The sequence below is a fragment of the Aulonocara sp. 'chitande type north' Nkhata Bay genome, linkage group LG14, assembly GCF_057382095.1.
Source record: "Aulonocara sp. 'chitande type north' Nkhata Bay isolate Kocher_YH1m ecotype deep benthic linkage group LG14, A_spYH_male_GT1.1, whole genome shotgun sequence".
NCBI classification, from domain to species: Eukaryota; Metazoa; Chordata; class Actinopteri; order Cichliformes; family Cichlidae; genus Aulonocara; species Aulonocara sp. 'chitande type north' Nkhata Bay.
Genome location: NC_141357.1, coordinates 197,516 through 218,049, shown reverse-complemented (window position 1 = coordinate 218,049; position 20,534 = coordinate 197,516).

Genomic DNA, 20,534 nt, shown 5'->3' with positions numbered 1-20,534 from the left:
AACTCTGAACATTCCGGAACCTTGGTACATTCCGGAATTCTGAACATTCCCGAACCTTGGTGCATTCCGGAACTCTGAACATTCCGGAACTCTTAACATTCCGGAACTCTGAACATTCCGGAATTCCGAACATTCCGGAACCTTGTTGCATTCCGGAACTCTGAACATTCCGGAATTCCGAACATTCCGGAACCTTGGTGCATTCCGGAACCTTGGTGCATTCCGGAACTCTGAACATTCCGGAACCTTGGTGCATTCCGGAACTCTTAACATTCCGGAACCTTGGTGCATTCCGGAACTCTGAACATTCCGGAACCTTGGTGCATTCCGGAACTCTTAACATTCCGGAACCTTGGTGCATTCCGGAACTCTTAACATTCCGGAACCTTGGTGCATTCCGGAACTCTGAACATTCCGGAATTCCGAACATTCCGGAACCTTGGTGTATTCCGGAACTCTGAACATTCCGGAATACCGAACATTCCGGAACCTTGGTGCATTCCGGAACTCTGAACATTCCGGAACTCTGAACATTCCGGAATTCCGAACATTCCGGAACCTTGGTGCATTCCGGAACTCTGAACATTCCGGAACTCTGAACATTCCGGAATTCCGAACATTCCGGAACCTTGGTGCATTCCGGAACTCTGAACATTCCGGAACTCTGAACATTCCGGAACCTTTGTGCATTCCGGAACCTTGGTGCATTCCGGAACTCTGAACATTCCGGAATTCCGAACATTCCGGAACTCTGAACATTCCGGAATTCCGAACATTCCGGAACCTTGGTGCATTCCGGAACTCTGAACATTCCGGAACCTTTGTGCATTCCGGAATTCCGAACATTCCGGAACCTTTGTGCATTCCGGAATTCCGAACATTCCGGAACCTTGGTACATTCCGGAACCTTGGTGCATTCCGGAACTCTGAACATTCCGGAATTTCGAACATTCCGGAACCTTGGTGCATTCCGGAACTCTGAACATTCCGGAATTCCGAACATTCCGGAACCTTGGTGCATTCCGGAACTCTGAACATTCCGGAATTCCGAACATTCCGGAACCTTGGTGCATTCCGGAACTCTGAACATTCCGGAATTCCGAACATTCCTGAACCTTGGTGCATTCCGGAACTCTGAACATTCCGGAATTCCGAACATTCCGGAACCTTGGTGCATTCCGGAACTCTGAACATTCCGGAACCTTGGTGCATTCCGGAACCTTGGTGCATTCCGGAATTCCGAACATTCCGGAACCTTGGTGCTCTGAACTCTGAACATTCCGGAATTCCGAACATTCCGGAACCTTGGTGCATTCCGGAACTCTGAACATTCCGGAATTCCGAACATTCCGGAACCTTGGTGCATTCCGGAACTCTGAACATTCCGGAACTCTGAACATTCTGGAATTCCGAACATTCCGGAACCTTGGTGCATTCCGGAACTCTGAACATTCCGGAACTCTGAACATTCCGGAATTCCGAACATTCCGGAACCTTGGTGCATTCCGGAACTCTGAACATTCCGGAATTCCGAACATTCCGGAACCTTGGTGCATTCCGGAACTCTGAACATTCCGGAACTCTGAACATTCTGGAATTCCGAACATTCCGGAACCTTGGTGCATTCCGGAACTCTGAACATTCCGGAACTCTGAACATTCCGGAATTCCGAACATTCCGGAACCTTGGTGCATTCCGGAACTCTGAACATTCCGGAATTCCGAACATTCCGGAATTCCGAACATTCCGGAACCTTGGTGCATTCCGGAACTCTGAACATTCCGGAATTCCGAACATTCCGGAACCTTGGTGCATTCCGGAACTCTGAACATTCCGGAATTCCGAACATTCCGGAACCTTTGTGCATTCCGGAACTCTGAACATTCCGGAATTCCGAACATTCCGGAACTCTGAACATTCCGGAATTCCGAACATTCCGGAACCTTGGTGCATTCCGGAACTCTGAACATTCCGGAACCTTTGTGCATTCCGGAATTCCGAACATTCCGGAACCTTTGTGCATTCCGGAATTCCGAACATTCCGGAACCTTGGTACATTCCGGAACCTTGGTGCATTCCGGAACTCTGAACATTCCGGAATTTCGAACATTCCGGATCCTTGGTGCATTCCGGAACTCTGAACATTCCGGAATTCCGAACATTCCGGAACCTTGGTGCATTCCGGAACTCTGAACATTCCGGAATTCCGAACATTCCGGAACCTTGGTGCATTCCGGAACTCTGAACATTCCGGAACTCTGAACATTCTGGAATTCCGAACATTCCGGAACCTTGGTGCATTCCGGAACTCTGAACATTCCGGAACTCTGAACATTCCGGAATTCCGAACATTCCGGAACCTTGGTGCATTCCGGAACTCTGAACATTCCGGAATTCCGAACATTCCGGAACCTTGGTGCATTCCGGAATTCCGAACATTCCGGAACCTTGGTGCTCTGAACTCTGAACATTCCGGAATTCCGAACATTCCGGAACCTTGGTGCATTCCGGAACTCTGAACATTCCGGAACTCTGAACATTCTGGAACTCTGAACATTCCGGAATTCCGAACATTCCGGAACCTTGGTGCATTCCGGAACTCTGAACATTCCGGAATTCCGAACATTCCGGAACCTTGGTGCATTCCGGAACTCTGAACATTCCGGAACTCTGAACATTCCGGAATTCCGAACATTCCGGAACCTTGGTGCATTCCGGAACTCTGAACATTCCGGAACCTTGGTGCATTCCGGAACTCTGAACATTCCGGAACCTTGGTGCATTCCGGAACTCTGAACATTCCGGAACCTTGGTGCATTCCGGAACCTTGGTGCATTCCGGAACTCTGAACATTCCGGAACCTTGGTGCATTTCGGAACTCTTAACATTCCGGAACCTTGGTGCATTCCGGAACTCTTAACATTCCGGAACCTTGGTGCATTCCGGAACTCTGAACATTCCAGAATTCCGAACATTCCGGAACCTTGGTGCATTCCGGAACTCTGAACATTCCGGAACTCTGAACATTCCGGAATTCCGAACATTCCGGAACCTTGGTGCATTCCGGAACTCTGAACATTCCGGAACTCTGAACATTCCGGAATCTTGGTGCATTCCGGAACTCTGAACATTCCGGAACCTTGGTGCATTCCGGAACTCTGAACATTCCGGAACTCTGAACATTCCGGAACCTTGGTACATTCCGGAATTCTGAACATTCCCGAACCTTGGTGCATTCCGGAACTCTGAACATTCCGGAACTCTTAACATTCCGGAACTCTGAACATTCCGGAATTCCGAACATTCCGGAACCTTGTTGCATTCCGGAACTCTGAACATTCCGGAATTCCGAACATTCCGGAACCTTGGTGCATTCCGGAACCTTGGTGCATTCCGGAACTCTGAACATTCCGGAACCTTGGTGCATTCCGGAACTCTTAACATTCCGGAACCTTGGTGCATTCCGGAACTCTTAACATTCCGGAACCTTGGTGCATTCCGGAACTCTGAACATTCCGGAACTCTGAACATTCCGGAATTCCGAACATTCCGGAACCTTGGTGCATTCCGGAACTCTGAACATTCCGGAATTCCGAACATTCCGGAACCTTGGTGCATTCCGGAACTCTGAACATTCCGGAACTCTGAACATTCCGGAATACCGAACATTCCGGAACCTTGGTGCATTCCGGAACTCTGAACATTCCGGAACTCTGAACATTCCGGAATTCCGAACATTCCGGAACCTTGGTGCATTCCGGAACCTTGGTGCATTCCGGAACTCTGAACATTCCGGAACTCTGAACATTCTGGAATTCCGAACATTCCGGAACCTTGGTGCATTCCGGAACTCTGAACATTCCGGAACTCTGAACATTCCGGAATTCCGAACATTCCGGAACCTTGGTGCATTCCGGAACTCTGAACATTCCGGAACGCTGAACATTCCGGAATCTTGGTGCATTCCGGAACTCTTAACATTCCGGAACCTTGGTGCATTCCGGAACTCTGAACATTCCGGAACTCTGAACATTCCGGAACCTTGGTACATTCCGGAATTCTGAACATTCCCGAACCTTGGTGCATTCCGGAACTCTGAACATTCCGGAACTCTTAACATTCCGGAACTCTGAACATTCCGGAATTCCGAACATTCCGGAACCTTGTTGCATTCCGGAACTCTGAACATTCCGGAATTCCGAACATTCCGGAACCTTGGTGCATTCCGGAACCTTGGTGCATTCCGGAACTCTGAACATTCCGGAACCTTGGTGCATTCCGGAACTCTTAACATTCCGGAACCTTGGTGCATTCCGGAACTCTGAACATTCCGGAACCTTGGTGCATTCCGGAACTCTTAACATTCCGGAACCTTGGTGCATTCCGGAACTCTTAACATTCCGGAACCTTGGTGCATTCCGGAACTCTGAACATTCCGGAATTCCGAACATTCCGGAACCTTGGTGTATTCCGGAACTCTGAACATTCCGGAATACCGAACATTCCGGAACCTTGGTGCATTCCGGAACTCTGAACATTCCGGAACTCTGAACATTCCGGAATTCCGAACATTCCGGAACCTTGGTGCATTCCGGAACTCTGAACATTCCGGAACTCTGAACATTCCGGAATTCCGAACATTCCGGAACCTTGGTGCATTCCGGAACTCTGAACATTCCGGAACTCTGAACATTCCGGAACCTTTGTGCATTCCGGAACCTTGGTGCATTCCGGAACTCTGAACATTCCGGAATTCCGAACATTCCGGAACTCTGAACATTCCGGAATTCCGAACATTCCGGAACCTTGGTGCATTCCGGAACTCTGAACATTCCGGAACCTTTGTGCATTCCGGAATTCCGAACATTCCGGAACCTTTGTGCATTCCGGAATTCCGAACATTCCGGAACCTTGGTACATTCCGGAACCTTGGTGCATTCCGGAACTCTGAACATTCCGGAATTTCGAACATTCCGGAACCTTGGTGCATTCCGGAACTCTGAACATTCCGGAATTCCGAACATTCCGGAACCTTGGTGCATTCCGGAACTCTGAACATTCCGGAATTCCGAACATTCCGGAACCTTGGTGCATTCCGGAACTCTGAACATTCCGGAATTCCGAACATTCCTGAACCTTGGTGCATTCCGGAACTCTGAACATTCCGGAATTCCGAACATTCCGGAACCTTGGTGCATTCCGGAACTCTGAACATTCCGGAACCTTGGTGCATTCCGGAACCTTGGTGCATTCCGGAATTCCGAACATTCCGGAACCTTGGTGCTCTGAACTCTGAACATTCCGGAATTCCGAACATTCCGGAACCTTGGTGCATTCCGGAACTCTGAACATTCCGGAATTCCGAACATTCCGGAACCTTGGTGCATTCCGGAACTCTGAACATTCCGGAACTCTGAACATTCTGGAATTCCGAACATTCCGGAACCTTGGTGCATTCCGGAACTCTGAACATTCCGGAACTCTGAACATTCCGGAATTCCGAACATTCCGGAACCTTGGTGCATTCCGGAACTCTGAACATTCCGGAATTCCGAACATTCCGGAACCTTGGTGCATTCCGGAACTCTGAACATTCCGGAACTCTGAACATTCTGGAATTCCGAACATTCCGGAACCTTGGTGCATTCCGGAACTCTGAACATTCCGGAACTCTGAACATTCCGGAATTCCGAACATTCCGGAACCTTGGTGCATTCCGGAACTCTGAACATTCCGGAATTCCGAACATTCCGGAATTCCGAACATTCCGGAACCTTGGTGCATTCCGGAACTCTGAACATTCCGGAATTCCGAACATTCCGGAACCTTGGTGCATTCCGGAACTCTGAACATTCCGGAATTCCGAACATTCCGGAACCTTTGTGCATTCCGGAACTCTGAACATTCCGGAATTCCGAACATTCCGGAACTCTGAACATTCCGGAATTCCGAACATTCCGGAACCTTGGTGCATTCCGGAACTCTGAACATTCCGGAACCTTTGTGCATTCCGGAATTCCGAACATTCCGGAACCTTTGTGCATTCCGGAATTCCGAACATTCCGGAACCTTGGTACATTCCGGAACCTTGGTGCATTCCGGAACTCTGAACATTCCGGAATTTCGAACATTCCGGATCCTTGGTGCATTCCGGAACTCTGAACATTCCGGAATTCCGAACATTCCGGAACCTTGGTGCATTCCGGAACTCTGAACATTCCGGAATTCCGAACATTCCGGAACCTTGGTGCATTCCGGAACTCTGAACATTCCGGAACTCTGAACATTCTGGAATTCCGAACATTCCGGAACCTTGGTGCATTCCGGAACTCTGAACATTCCGGAACTCTGAACATTCCGGAATTCCGAACATTCCGGAACCTTGGTGCATTCCGGAACTCTGAACATTCCGGAATTCCGAACATTCCGGAACCTTGGTGCATTCCGGAATTCCGAACATTCCGGAACCTTGGTGCTCTGAACTCTGAACATTCCGGAATTCCGAACATTCCGGAACCTTGGTGCATTCCGGAACTCTGAACATTCCGGAACTCTGAACATTCTGGAACTCTGAACATTCCGGAATTCCGAACATTCCGGAACCTTGGTGCATTCCGGAACTCTGAACATTCCGGAATTCCGAACATTCCGGAACCTTGGTGCATTCCGGAACTCTGAACATTCCGGAACTCTGAACATTCCGGAATTCCGAACATTCCGGAACCTTGGTGCATTCCGGAACTCTGAACATTCCGGAACCTTGGTGCATTCCGGAACTCTGAACATTCCGGAACCTTGGTGCATTCCGGAACTCTGAACATTCCGGAACCTTGGTGCATTCCGGAACCTTGGTGCATTCCGGAACTCTGAACATTCCGGAACCTTGGTGCATTTCGGAACTCTTAACATTCCGGAACCTTGGTGCATTCCGGAACTCTTAACATTCCGGAACCTTGGTGCATTCCGGAACTCTGAACATTCCAGAATTCCGAACATTCCGGAACCTTGGTGCATTCCGGAACTCTGAACATTCCGGAACTCTGAACATTCCGGAATTCCGAACATTCCGGAACCTTGGTGCATTCCGGAACTCTGAACATTCCGGAACTCTGAACATTCCGGAATCTTGGTGCATTCCGGAACTCTGAACATTCCGGAACCTTGGTGCATTCCGGAACTCTGAACATTCCGGAACTCTGAACATTCCGGAACCTTGGTACATTCCGGAATTCTGAACATTCCCGAACCTTGGTGCATTCCGGAACTCTGAACATTCCGGAACTCTTAACATTCCGGAACTCTGAACATTCCGGAATTCCGAACATTCCGGAACCTTGTTGCATTCCGGAACTCTGAACATTCCGGAATTCCGAACATTCCGGAACCTTGGTGCATTCCGGAACCTTGGTGCATTCCGGAACTCTGAACATTCCGGAACCTTGGTGCATTCCGGAACTCTTAACATTCCGGAACCTTGGTGCATTCCGGAACTCTTAACATTCCGGAACCTTGGTGCATTCCGGAACTCTGAACATTCCGGAACTCTGAACATTCCGGAATTCCGAACATTCCGGAACCTTGGTGCATTCCGGAACTCTGAACATTCCGGAATTCCGAACATTCCGGAACCTTGGTGCATTCCGGAACTCTGAACATTCCGGAACTCTGAACATTCCGGAATACCGAACATTCCGGAACCTTGGTGCATTCCGGAACTCTGAACATTCCGGAACTCTGAACATTCCGGAATTCCGAACATTCCGGAACCTTGGTGCATTCCGGAACCTTGGTGCATTCCGGAACTCTGAACATTCCGGAACTCTGAACATTCTGGAATTCCGAACATTCCGGAACCTTGGTGCATTCCGGAACTCTGAACATTCCGGAACTCTGAACATTCCGGAATTCCGAACATTCCGGAACCTTGGTGCATTCCGGAACTCTGAACATTCCGGAACCTTGGTGCATTCCGGAACTCTGAACATTCCGGAACCTTGGTGCATTCCGGAACTCTGAACATTCCGGAACCTTGGTGCATTCCGGAACCTTGGTGCATTCCGGAACTCTGAACATTCCGGAACCTTGGTGCATTTCGGAACTCTTAACATTCCGGAACCTTGGTGCATTCCGGAACTCTTAACATTCCGGAACCTTGGTGCATTCCGGAACTCTGAACATTCCAGAATTCCGAACATTCCGGAACCTTGGTGCATTCCGGAACTCTGAACATTCCGGAACTCTGAACATTCCGGAATTCCGAACATTCCGGAACCTTGGTGCATTCCGGAACTCTGAACATTCCGGAACTCTGAACATTCCGGAATCTTGGTGCATTCCGGAACTCTGAACATTCCGGAACCTTGGTGCATTCCGGAACTCTGAACATTCCGGAACTCTGAACATTCCGGAACCTTGGTACATTCCGGAATTCTGAACATTCCCGAACCTTGGTGCATTCCGGAACTCTGAACATTCCGGAACTCTTAACATTCCGGAACTCTGAACATTCCGGAATTCCGAACATTCCGGAACCTTGTTGCATTCCGGAACTCTGAACATTCCGGAATTCCGAACATTCCGGAACCTTGGTGCATTCCGGAACCTTGGTGCATTCCGGAACTCTGAACATTCCGGAACCTTGGTGCATTCCGGAACTCTTAACATTCCGGAACCTTGGTGCATTCCGGAACTCTTAACATTCCGGAACCTTGGTGCATTCCGGAACTCTGAACATTCCGGAACTCTGAACATTCCGGAATTCCGAACATTCCGGAACCTTGGTGCATTCCGGAACTCCGAACATTCCGGAACCTTGGTGCATTCCGGAACTCTGAACATTCCGGAACTCTGAACATTCCGGAATACCGAACATTCCGGAACCTTGGTGCATTCCGGAACTCTGAACATTCCGGAATTCCGAACATTCCGGAACTCTGAACATTCCGGAATTCCGAACATTCCGGAACCTTGGTGCATTCCGGAACTCTGAACATTCCGGAACCTTTGTGCATTCCGGAATTCCGAACATTCCGGAACCTTTGTGCATTCCGGAATTCCGAACATTCCGGAACCTTGGTGCATTCCGGAACCTTGGTGCATTCCGGAACTCTGAACATTCCGGAACCTTGGTGCATTCCGGAACTCTTAACATTCCGGAACCTTGGTGCATTCCGGAACTCTTAACATTCCGGAACCTTGGTGCATTCCGGAACTCTGAACATTCCGGAACCTTGGTGCATTCCGGAACTCTGAACATTCCGGAATTCCGAACATTCCGGAACCTTGGTGCATTCCGGAACTCTGAACATTCCGGAACTCTGAACATTCCGGAACCTTTGTGCATTCCGGAATTCCGAACATTCCGGAACCTTGGTACATTCCGGAATTCCGAACATTCCGGAACCTTTGTGCATTCCGGAACCTTGGTGCATTCCGGAACTCTGAACATTCCGGAACCTTGGTGCATTCCGGAACTCTGAACATTCCGGAATTCCGAACATTCCGGAACCTTGGTGCATTCCGGAACTCTGAACATTCCGGAACCTTGGTGCACTCCGGAACTCTGAACATTCCGGAACCTTTGTGCATTCCGGAATTCCGAACATTCCGGAACCTTGGTACATTCCGGAATTCCGAACATTCCGGAACCTTTGTGCATTCCGGAACCTTGGTGCATTCCGGAACTCTGAACATTCCGGAACCTTGGTGCATTCCGGAACTCTGAACATTCCGGAATTCCGAACATTCCGGAACTCTGAACATTCCGGAATTCCGAACATTCCGGAACCTTGGTGCATTCCGGAACTCTGAACATTCCGGAACTCTGAACATTCTGGAATTCCGAACATTCCGGAACCTTGGTGCATTCCGGAACTCTGAACATTCCGGAACTCTGAACATTCCGGAATTCCGAACATTCCGGAACCTTGGTGCATTCCGGAACTCTGAACATTCCGGAATTCCGAACATTCCGGAACCTTGGTGCATTCCGGAACTCTGAACATTCCGGAACTCTGAACATTCCGGAATTCCGAACATTCCGGAACCTTGGTGGATTCCGGAACTCTGAACATTCCGGAACCTTGGTGCATTCCGGAACTCTGAACATTCCGGAACTCTGAACATTCCGGAACCTTGGTGCACTCCGGAACTCTGAACATTCCGGAACCTTTGTGCATTCCGGAATTCCGAACATTCCGGAACCTTGGTACATTCCGGAATTCCGAACATTCCGGAACCTTTGTGCATTCCGGAACCTTGGTGCATTCCGGAACTCTGAACATTCCGGAACCTTGGTGCATTCCGGAACTCTGAACATTCCGGAATTCCGAACATTCCGGAACTCTGAACATTCCGGAATTCCGAACATTCCGGAACCTTGGTGCATTCCGGAACTCTGAACATTCCGGAACCTTTGTGCATTCCGGAATTCCGAACATTCCGGAACCTTTGTGCATTCCGGAATTCCGAACATTCCGGAACCTTGGTGCATTCCGGAACTCTGAACATTCCGGAACTCTGAACATTCCGGAACCTTGGTGCACTCCGGAACTCTGAACATTCCGGAACTCTGAACATTCCGGAATTCCGAACATTCCGGAACCTTGGTGCATTCCGGAACTCTGAACATTCCGGAATTCCGAACATTCCGGAACCTTGGTGCATTCCGGAACTCTGAACATTCCGGAACTCTGAACATTCCGGAATTCCGAACATTCCGGAACCTTGGTGGATTCCGGAACTCTGAACATTCCGGAACCTTGGTGCATTCCGGAACTCTGAACATTCCGGAACTCTGAACATTCCGGAACCTTGGTGCACTCCGGAACTCTGAACATTCCGGAACCTTTGTGCATTCCGGAATTCCGAACATTCCGGAACCTTGGTACATTCCGGAATTCCGAACATTCCGGAACCTTTGTGCATTCCGGAACTCTGAACATTCCGGAACCTTGGTGCATTCAGGAACTCTGAAAATTCCGGAATTCCAAACATTCCGGAACCTTGGTGCATTCCGGAACTCTGAACATTCCGGAATTCCGAACATTCCGGAACCTTGGTGCATTCCGGAACTCTGAACATTCCGGAACTCTGAACATTCCGGAATTCCGAACATTCCGGAACCTTGGTGCATTCCGGAACTCTGAACATTCCGGAATTCCGAACATTCCGGAACCTTGGTGCATTCCGGAACTCTGAACATTCCGGAATTCCGAACATTCCGGAACCTTGGTGCATTCCGGAACTCTGAACATTCCGGAACTCTGAACATTCCGGAATTCCGAACATTCCGGAACCTTGGTGGATTCCGGAACTCTGAACATTCCGGAACCTTGGTGCATTCCGGAACTCTGAACATTCCGGAACTCTGAACATTCCGGAACCTTGGTGCACTCCGGAACTCTGAACATTCCGGAACCTTTGTGCATTCCGGAATTCCGAACATTCCGGAACCTTGGTACATTCCGGAATTCCGAACATTCCGGAACCTTTGTGCATTCCGGAACCTTGGTGCATTCCGGAACTCTGAACATTCCGGAACCTTGGTGCATTCCGGAACTCTGAACATTCCGGAATTCCGAACATTCCGGAACCTTGGTGCATTCCGGAACTCTGAACATTCCGGAACCTTGGTGCACTCCGGAACTCTGAACATTCCGGAACCTTTGTGCATTCCGGAATTCCGAACATTCCGGAACCTTGGTACATTCCGGAATTCCGAACATTCCGGAACCTTTGTGCATTCCGGAACCTTGGTGCATTCCGGAACTCTGAACATTCCGGAACCTTGGTGCATTCCGGAACTCTGAACATTCCGGAATTCCGAACATTCCGGAACTCTGAACATTCCGGAATTCCGAACATTCCGGAACCTTGGTGCATTCCGGAACTCTGAACATTCCGGAACCTTTGTGCATTCCGGAATTCCGAACATTCCGGAACCTTTGTGCATTCCGGAATTCCGAACATTCCGGAACCTTGGTACATTCCGGAACCTTGGTGCATTCCGGAACTCTGAACATTCCGGAATTCCGAACATTCCGGAACCTTGGTGCATTCCGGAACTCTGAACATTCCGGAATTCCGAACATTCCGGAACCTTGGTGCATTCCGGAACTCTGAACATTCCGGAATTCCGAACATTCCGGAACCTTGGTGCATTCCGGAACTCTGAACATTCCGGAATTCCGAACATTCCGGAACCTTGGTGCATTCCGGAACTCTGAACATTCCGGAACTCTGAACATTCCGGAATTCCGAACATTCCGGAACCTTGGTGGATTCCGGAACTCTGAACATTCCGGAACCTTGGTGCATTCCGGAACTCTGAACATTCCGGAACTCTGAACATTCCGGAACCTTGGTGCACTCCGGAACTCTGAACATTCCGGAACCTTTGTGCATTCCGGAATTCCGAACATTCCGGAACCTTGGTACATTCCGGAATTCCGAACATTCCGGAACCTTTGTGCATTCCGGAACCTTGGTGCATTCCGGAACTCTGAACATTCCGGAACCTTGGTGCATTCCGGAACTCTGAACATTCCGGAATTCCGAACATTCCGGAACCTTGGTGCATTCCGGAACTCTGAACATTCCGGAACCTTGGTGCACTCCGGAACTCTGAACATTCCGGAACCTTTGTGCATTCCGGAATTCCGAACATTCCGGAACCTTGGTACATTCCGGAATTCCGAACATTCCGGAACCTTTGTGCATTCCGGAACCTTGGTGCATTCCGGAACTCTGAACATTCCGGAACCTTGGTGCATTCCGGAACTCTGAACATTCCGGAATTCCGAACATTCCGGAACTCTGAACATTCCGGAATTCCGAACATTCCGGAACCTTGGTGCATTCCGGAACTCTGAACATTCCGGAACCTTTGTGCATTCCGGAATTCCGAACATTCCGGAACCTTTGTGCATTCCGGAATTCCGAACATTCCGGAACCTTGGTACATTCCGGAACCTTGGTGCATTCCGGAACTCTGAACATTCCGGAATTCCGAACATTCCGGAACCTTGGTGCATTCCGGAACTCTGAACATTCCGGAATTCCGAACATTCCGGAAACTTTGTGCATTCCGGAACCTTGGTGCATTCCGGAACTCTGAACATTCCGGAATTCCGAACATTCCGGAACCTTGGTGCATTCCGGAACTCTGAACATTCCGGAATTCCGAACATTCCGGAACCTTTGTGCATTCCGGAACTCTGAACATTCCGGAACTCTGAACATTCCGGAATTCCGAACATTCCGGAACCTTGGTGCATTCCGGAACTCTGAACATTCCGGAATTCCGAACATTCCGGAACCTTGGTGCATTCCGGAACTCTGAACATTCCGGAACCTTGGTGCATTCCGGAACTCTTAACATTCCGGAACCTTGGTGCATTCCGGAACTCTTAACATTCCGGAACCTTGGTGCATTCCGGAACTCTGAACATTCCGGAACTCTGAACATTCCGGAATTCCGAACATTCCGGAACCTTGGTGCATTCCGGAACTCTGAACATTCCGGAATTCCGAACATTCCGGAACCTTGGTGCATTCCGGAACTCTGAACATTCCGGAACTCTGAACATTCCGGAATACCGAACATTCCGGAACCTTGGTGCATTCCGGAACTCTGAACATTCCGGAACTCTGAACATTCCGGAATTCCGAACATTCCGGAACCTTGGTGCATTCCGGAACTCTGAACATTCCGGAACTCTGAACATTCCGGAATTCCGAACATTCCGGAACCTTGGTGCATTCCGGAACTCTGAACATTCCGGAATTCCGAACATTCCGGAACCTTGGTGCATTCCGGAACTCTGAACATTCCGGAACCTTTGTGCATTCCGGAATTCCGAACATTCCGGAACCTTTGTGCATTCCGGAATTCCGAACATTCCGGAACCTTGGTACATTCCGGAACCTTGGTGCATTCCGGAACTCTGAACATTCCGGAATTTCGAACATTCCGGAACCTTGGTGCATTCCGGAACTCTGAACATTCCGGAACTCTGAACATTCCGGAATTCCGAACATTCCGGAACCTTGGTGCATTCCGGAACTCTGAACATTCCGGAATTCCGAACATTCCGGAACCTTGGTGCATTCCGGAACTCTGAACATTCCGGAATTCCGAACATTCCGGAACCTTGGTGGATTCCGGAACTCTGAACATTCCGGAACCTTGGTGCATTCCGGAACTCTGAACATTCCGGAACTCTGAACATTCCGGAACCTTGGTGCACTCCGGAACTCTGAACATTCCGGAACCTTTGTGCATTCCGGAATTCCGAACATTCCGGAACCTTGGTACATTCCGGAATTCCGAACATTCCGGAACCTTTGTGCATTCCGGAACCTTGGTGCATTCCGGAACTCTGAACATTCCGGAACCTTGGTGCATTCCGGAACTCTGAACATTCCGGAATTCCGAACATTCCGGAACCTTGGTGCATTCCGGAACTCTGAACATTCCGGAACCTTGGTGCACTCCGGAACTCTGAACATTCCGGAACCTTTGTGCATTCCGGAATTCCGAACATTCCGGAACCTTGGTACATTCCGGAATTCCGAACATTCCGGAACCTTTGTGCATTCCGGAACCTTGGTGCATTCCGGAACTCTGAACATTCCGGAACCTTGGTGCATTCCGGAACTCTGAACATTCCGGAATTCCGAACATTCCGGAACTCTGAACATTCCGGAATTCCGAACATTCCGGAACCTTGGTGCATTCCGGAACTCTGAACATTCCGGAACCTTTGTGCATTCCGGAATTCCGAACATTCCGGAACCTTTGTGCATTCCGGAATTCCGAACATTCCGGAACCTTGGTACATTCCGGAACCTTGGTGCATTCCGGAACTCTGAACATTCCGGAATTCCGAACATTCCGGAACCTTGGTGCATTCCGGAACTCTGAACATTCCGGAATTCCGAACATTCCGGAACCTTTGTGCATTCCGGAACCTTGGTGCATTCCGGAACTCTGAACATTCCGGAATTCCGAACATTCCGGAACCTTGGTGCATTCCGGAACTCTGAACATTCCGGAATTCCGAACATTCCGGAACCTTTGTGCATTCCGGAACTCTGAACATTCCGGAACTCTGAACATTCCGGAATTCCGAACATTCCGGAACCTTGGTGCATTCCGGAACTCTGAACATTCCGGAATTCCGAACATTCCGGAACCTTGGTGCATTCCGGAACTCTGAACATTCCGGAACCTTGGTGCATTCCGGAACTCTTAACATTCCGGAACCTTGGTGCATTCCGGAACTCTTAACATTCCGGAACCTTGGTGCATTCCGGAACTCTGAACATTCCGGAACTCTGAACATTCCGGAATTCCGAACATTCCGGAACCTTGGTGCATTCCGGAACTCTGAACATTCCGGAATTCCGAACATTCCGGAACCTTGGTGCATTCCGGAACTCTGAACATTCCGGAACTCTGAACATTCCGGAATACCGAACATTCCGGAACCTTGGTGCATTCCGGAACTCTGAACATTCCGGAACTCTGAACATTCCGGAATTCCGAACATTCCGGAACCTTGGTGCATTCCGGAACTCTGAACATTCCGGAACTCTGAACATTCCGGAATTCCGAACATTCCGGAACCTTGGTGCATTCCGGAACTCTGAACATTCCGGAATTCCGAACATTCCGGAACTCTGAACATTCCGGAATTCCGAACATTCCGGAACCTTGGTGCATTCCGGAACTCTGAACATTCCGGAACCTTTGTGCATTCCGGAATTCCGAACATTCCGGAACCTTTGTGCATTCCGGAATTCCGAACATTCCGGAACCTTGGTACATTCCGGAACCTTGGTGCATTCCGGAACTCTGAACATTCCGGAATTTCGAACATTCCGGAACCTTGGTGCATTCCGGAACTCTGAACATTCCGGAATTCCGAACATTCCGGAACCTTGGTGCATTCCGGAACTCTGAACATTCCGGAACCTTGGTGCATTCCGGAACTCTGAACATTCCGGAATTCCGAACATTCCGGAACCTTGGTGCATTCCGGAACTCTGAACATTCCGGAATTCCGAACATTCCGGAACCTTTGTGCATTCCGGAACCTTGGTGCATTCCGGAACTCTGAACATTCCGGAATTCCGAACATTCCGGAACCTTGGTGCATTCCGGAACTCTGAACATTCCGGAACTCTGAACATTCCGGAATTCCGAACATTCCGGAACCTTGGTGCATTCCGGAACTCTGAACATTCCGGAACCTTGGTGCATTCCGGAACTCTGAACATTCCGGAACTCTGAACATTCCGGAATTCCGAACATTCCGGAACCTTGGTGCATTCCGGAACTCTGAACATTCCGGAACCTTGGTGCATTCCGGAACTCTGAACATTCCGGAATTCCGAACATTCCGGAACCTTTGTGCATTCCGGAACCTTGGTGCATTCCGGAACTCTGAACATTCCGGAATTCCGAACATTCCGGAACCTTGGTGCATTCCGGAACTCTGAACATTCCGGAACTCTGAACATTCCGGAATTCCGAACATTCCGGAACCTTGGTGCATTCCGGAACTCTGAACATTCCGGAATTCCGAACATTCCGGAACCTTGGTGCATTCCGGAACTCTGAACATTCCGGAACCTTGGTGCATTCCGGAACTCTTAACATTCCGGAACCTTGGTGCATTCCGGAACTCTTAACATTCCGGAACCTTGGTGCATTCCGGAACTCTGAACATTCCGGAACTCTGAACATTCTGGAATTCCGAACATTCCGGAACCTTGGTGCATTCCGGAACTCTGAACATTCCGGAACTCTGAACATTCCGGAATTCCGAACATTCCGGAACCTTGGTGCATTCCGGAACTCTGAACATTCCGGAACCTTGGTGCATTCCGGAACTCTGAACATTCCGGAACCTTGGTGCATTCCGGAACTCTGAACATTCCGGAACCTTGGTGCATTCCGGAACCTTGGTGCATTCCGGAACTCTGAACATTCCGGAACCTTGGTGCATTTCGGAACTCTTAACATTCCGGAACCTTGGTGCATTCCGGAACTCTTAACATTCCGGAACCTTGGTGCATTCCGGAACTCTGAACATTCCAGAATTCCGAACATTCCGGAACCTTGGTGCATTCCGGAACTCTGAACATTCCGGAACTCTGAACATTCCGGAATTCCGAACATTCCGGAACCTTGGTGCATTCCGGAACTCTGAACATTCCGGAACTCTTAACATTCCGGAATCTTGGTGCATTCCGGAACTCTGAACATTCCGGAACCTTGGTGCATTCCGGAACTCTGAACATTCCGGAACTCTGAACATTCCGGAACCTTGGTACATTCCGGAATTCTGAACATTCCCGAACCTTGGTGCATTCCGGAACTCTGAACATTCCGGAACTCTTAACATTCCGGAACTCTGAACATTCCGGAATTCCGAACATTCCGGAACCTTGTTGCATTCCGGAACTCTGAACATTCCGGAATTCCGAACATTCCGGAACCTTGGTGCATTCCGGAACCTTGGTGCATTCCGGAACTCTGAACATTCCGGAACCTTGGTGCATTCCGGAACTCTTAACATTCCGGAACCTTGGTGCATTCCGGAACTCTGAACATTCCGGAATTCCGAACATTCCGGAACCTTTGTGCATTCCGGAACCTTGGTGCATTCCGGAACTCTGAACATTCCGGAATTCCGAACATTCCGGAACCTTGGTGCATTCCGGAACTCTGAACATTCCGGAACTCTGAACATTCCGGAATTCCGAACATTCCGGAACCTTGGTGCATTCCGGAACTCTGAACATTCCGGAACCTTGGTGCATTCCGGAACTCTGAACATTCCGGAACTCTGAACATTCCGGAATTCCGAACATTCCGGAACCTTGGTGCATTCCGGAACTCTGAACATTCCGGAACCTTGGTGCATTCCGGAACTCTGAACATTCCGGAATTCCGAACATTCCGGAACCTTTGTGCATTCCGGAACCTTGGTGCATTCCGGAACTCTGAACATTCCGGAATTCCGAACATTCCGGAACCTTGGTGCATTCCGGAACTCTGAACATTCCGGAACTCTGAACATTCCGGAATTCCGAACATTCCGGAACCTTGGTGCATTCCGGAACTCTGAACATTCCGGAATTCCGAACATTCCGGAACCTTGGTGCATTCCGGAACTCTGAACATTCCGGAACCTTGGTGCATTCCGGAACTCTTAACATTCCGGAACCTTGGTGCATTCCGGAACTCTTAACATTCCGGAACCTTGGTGCATTCCGGAACTCTGAACATTCCGGAACTCTGAACATTCTGGAATTCCGAACATTCCGGAACCTTGGTGCATTCCGGAACTCTGAACATTCCGGAACTCTGAACATTCCGGAATTCCGAACATTCCGGAACCTTGGTGCATTCCGGAACTCTGAACATTCCGGAACCTTGGTGCATTCCGGAACTCTGAACATTCCGGAACCTTGGTGCATTCCGGAACTCTGAACATTCCGGAACCTTGGTGCATTCCGGAACCTTGGTGCATTCCGGAACTCTGAACATTCCGGAACCTTGGTGCATTTCGGAACTCTTAACATTCCGGAACCTTGGTGCATTCCGGAACTCTTAACATTCCGGAACCTTGGTGCATTCCGGAACTCTGAACATTCCAGAATTCCGAACATTCCGGAACCTTGGTGCATTCCGGAACTCTGAACATTCCGGAATTCCGAACATTCCGGAACCTTGGTGCATTCCGGAACTCTGAACATTCCGGAACTCTTAACATTCCGGAATCTTGGTGCATTCCGGAACTCTGAACATTCCGGAACCTTGGTGCATTCCGGAACTCTGAACATTCCGGAACTCTGAACATTCCGGAACCTTGGTACATTCCGGAATTCTGAACATTCCCGAACCTTGGTGCATTCCGGAACTCTGAACATTCCGGAACTCTTAACATTCCGGAACTCTGAACATTCCGGAATTCCGAACATTCCGGAACCTTGTTGCATTCCGGAACTCTGAACATTCCGGAATTCCGAACATTCCGGAACCTTGGTGCATTCCGGAACCTTGGTGCATTCCGGAACTCTGAACATTCCGGAACCTTGGTGCATTCCGGAACTCTTAACATTCCGGAACCTTGGTGCATTCCGGAACTCTTAACATTCCGGAACCTTGGTGCATTCCGGAACTCTGAACATTCCGGAACTCTGAACATTCCGGAATTCCGAACATTCCGGAACCTTGGTGCATTCCGGAACTCTGAACATTCCGGAATTCCGAACATTCCGGAACCTTGGTGCATTCCGGAACTCTGAACATTCCGGAACTCTGAACATTCCGGAATACCGAACATTCCGGAACCTTGGTGCATTCCGGAACTCTGAACATTCCGGAATTCCGAACATTCCGGAACTCTGAACATTCCGGAATTCCGAACATTCCGGAACCTTGGTGCATTCCGGAACTCTGAACATTCCGGAACCTTTGTGCATTCCGGAATTCCGAACATTCCGGAACCTTTGTGCATTCCGGAATTCCGAACATTCCGGAACCTTGGTGCATTCCGGAACCTTGGTGCATTCCGGAACTCTGAACATTCCGGAACCTTGGTGCATTCCGGAACTCTTAACATTCCGGAACCTTGGTGCATTCCGGAACTCTTAACATTCCGGAACCTTGGTGCATTCCGGAACTCTGAACATTCCGGAACCTTGGTGCATTCCGGAACTCTGAACATTCCGGAATTCCGAACATTCCGGAACCTTGGTGCATTCCGGAACTCTGAACATTCCGGAATTCCGAACATTCCGGAACCTTGGTGCATTCCGGAACTCTGAACATTCCGGAATTCCGAACATTCCGGAACCTTTGTGCATTCCGGAACTCTGAACATTCCGGAACTCTGAACATTCCGGAATTCTGAACATTCCGGAACCTTGGTGCATTCCGGAACTCTGAACATTCCGGAACTCTGAACATTCCGGAATTCCGAACATTCCGGAACCTTGGTGCATTCCGGAACTCTGAACATTCCGGAATTCCGAACATTCCGGAACCTTTGTGCATTCCGGAACTCTGAACATTCCGGAACTCTGAACATTCCGGAATTCCGAACATTCCGGAACCTTGGTGCATTCCGGAACTCTGAACATTCCGGAATCTTGGTGCATTCCGGAACTCTGAACATTCCGGAACCTTGGTGCATTCAGGAACTCTGAAAATTCCGGAATTCCAAACATTCCGGAACCTTGGTGCATTCCGGAACTCTGAACATTCCGGAATTCCGAACATTCCGGAACCTTGGTGCATTCCGGAACTCTGAACATTCCGGAACTCTGAACATTCCGGAATTCCGAACATTCCGGAACCTTGGTGCATTCCGGAACTCTGAACATTCCGGAATTCCGAACATTCCGGAACCTTGGTGCATTCCGGAACTCTGAACATTCCGGAATTCCGAACATTCCGGAACCTTGGTGCATTCCGGAACTCTGAACATTCCGGAACTCTGAACATTCCGGAATTC